The sequence below is a fragment of the Enhydra lutris genome, unplaced genomic scaffold (genome assembly GCF_002288905.1).
Source record: "Enhydra lutris kenyoni isolate GAN:26980312 unplaced genomic scaffold, ASM228890v2 scaffoldscaffold14, whole genome shotgun sequence".
Lineage (NCBI taxonomy): Eukaryota > Metazoa > Chordata > Mammalia > Carnivora > Mustelidae > Enhydra > Enhydra lutris.
Window position 1 is genome coordinate 14605520 of NW_019154098.1, and position 2296 is coordinate 14607815.

Below are 2296 nucleotides of genomic sequence, written 5' to 3' on the forward strand. Positions count from 1 at the left end.
CTCTCTGTCAGAGAAGCATTTTTTTTTTTTTTTTCTAAATTTCCCCCTCTCTCCTCTCTCCCTCAGACCTGGATATTCACCTCAGATCCTATAAAAAATTGACAAAAATACACCAGTTTTGCTGGGGTTTTACCAGAGAGCCAGGAGTAGTCTCTTTTTCATTCACATTGGTCAATTGTTGGCTAGATAAAAGAGTATAAATAAGTGCTAAAGAAATCCCGAAAAGCAGAAATAAGGAGAAGGGGGAGCCAAATGTTCTCACACGGGCTATGAATTAATTGGTGTCACTAGAAGAAGCTCGTTTGAAAACTCAGTGACTATTCCAGCAAGGGCATATTTCACATTGTCCCCAAATTTATAATTATGCTTACTACATTCCAATGGAAATCTCTTCCCAGATTTTATACTCTCTAATGGCCATGTAATAAAAGGTAATATATATTCTTACACTAAGCAATAAATAGGGAGCACTCAGCAGCCCTGCGTTCCTGAGGAAATCTCAGGTCTTCTAGGATGTATATTCGTTCATGCAACAGGGAGACACAAATCAACATGGTAGCCAAGCTGACACGGGGTGAGTGATGGCTTTAGCTCCTAATGAAACCAAACCATGAAAGGCATTAGAAAGATTGATTGGCATTAAGTTAGCTGCCAATGTTAGCTGGGGTACCCCAGGCTGTAATGAAACTGCCAGGGGTTATTTATGGAGACATAGGGTTTGGGGTATAAGTTATGTCCAGCAGGCTGGTCTTACAGATACACACTTGAACCTCTACAATGAATGAAAAAGCAGATGCCCATATTCCATGGGGCTCTTCTCCTGCTGGTTGGGATGCCATGGTTTCCCAAGAATTTGCGCCTGCCTAAAAGGGAAGGTTCCCACCTAGAAGGAAAATGAACCAAGGTTAACTTATGGAGTGTCGACTTTAGATTGGACAAGAAAAAGGTGTCAAAATCAACCCTAAATAATTGTTGCTAAAACAAAAACAAATAATCACACACACACATACAAAACCATGCCCTATATAAGTCAAAAGAGGAGATATATACTTATTTTTAGTGTTTGTTAATCCTTTTCAGATGTAGCTCCTTTCTTAAAAGTTAGAAAGGTGAGGGGGCGCCTGGGTGGCTCAGTGGGTTAAAGCCTCTGCCTTCAGCTCAGGTCATGATCCTGGCGTCCTGGGATCGAGCTCCGCATCAAGCTCTCTGCTCAGCAGGGAGCCTGCTTCCTCCTCTCTCTCTGCCTGCCTCTCTGCCTACTTGTGATCTCTGTCTGTCAAATAAATAAATAAAATCTTAAAAAAAAAAAGTTAGAAAGAGGGAAGTGAGATGGAAAACCAGCCTTAATGCTGAGTAATGTGGCAGGTGTTCAAGCTCTGGGGACAAAGAGCAGAGGGACAAGGGTGGACAGTGGATTTGGAAAAGGAAGTGGAATAACTCGTATACTATTACGTCCTTCAACCCAGCTTTAAGGTGGTGGTGGTGTTCCACTTTAAGGTAAATGTGGAAAAAAGGATGAAAGCAAGTTGGAAAATAAGAGCCACTAGGAGCATGATTACATAAACTGTAGTGTGGTCAAGAGACTGGAAATGTCATCCAATCAGAGAGTCTCTTTAATTTCCTGCTTGACTGGTTCCAACTGAAGAGAAAGGGGAAATGGTGTGTAGGTTTCATGATCCAGAAGCTGCCTCTTTTTTAATTTGTTGCCTCCCATTCTGCAAAAATGTAAAATATTGTGGAGGGGGCTGGGCACCTGAAGGCATAGACCAGTGGGTACCATCACAGCAGCTCATGTCTCTGGGAGAAAGAGCGGCCAAGGAGAGATTGAGGAATGGGCCCAGAGAGTGCAATGTTGTATGTGCCTTTCAGGGCTCCCTCCAGTGTAGACCCCGTGATGGAGACTTGGGGTGGGTAGATTATTTGGCAGGTGCTAACAGAAAACATAAATGAGGAAGTGGGAGAGTAGAAAATGGAATGAAGAAAAGCCAAAAATCTGAGAAACTGTATTGAATACCTTTGGGAATCAACCCTCCAGGGGACAAAAAGACTGGGGCATTGACCCACTAACTTATTACCCATTAATTGAAAGTTGTTCCCACAAGGCATTTCCAGGTTCCTGATTCCCGTGTTGGAATAAGCTCTAAAATGTCACAGAAGCCAGCAGATGAGAACAGAGACAAAGAGCCTGCAGGTGTCAAGCTATCAGCAGGTCAGGAACTACCAGCTAAGCTGCAGGTGAATTCAGGTGGGCCAAGGGATTATGCACCAGACACATTTTGACTCAAGTCATCCTGGC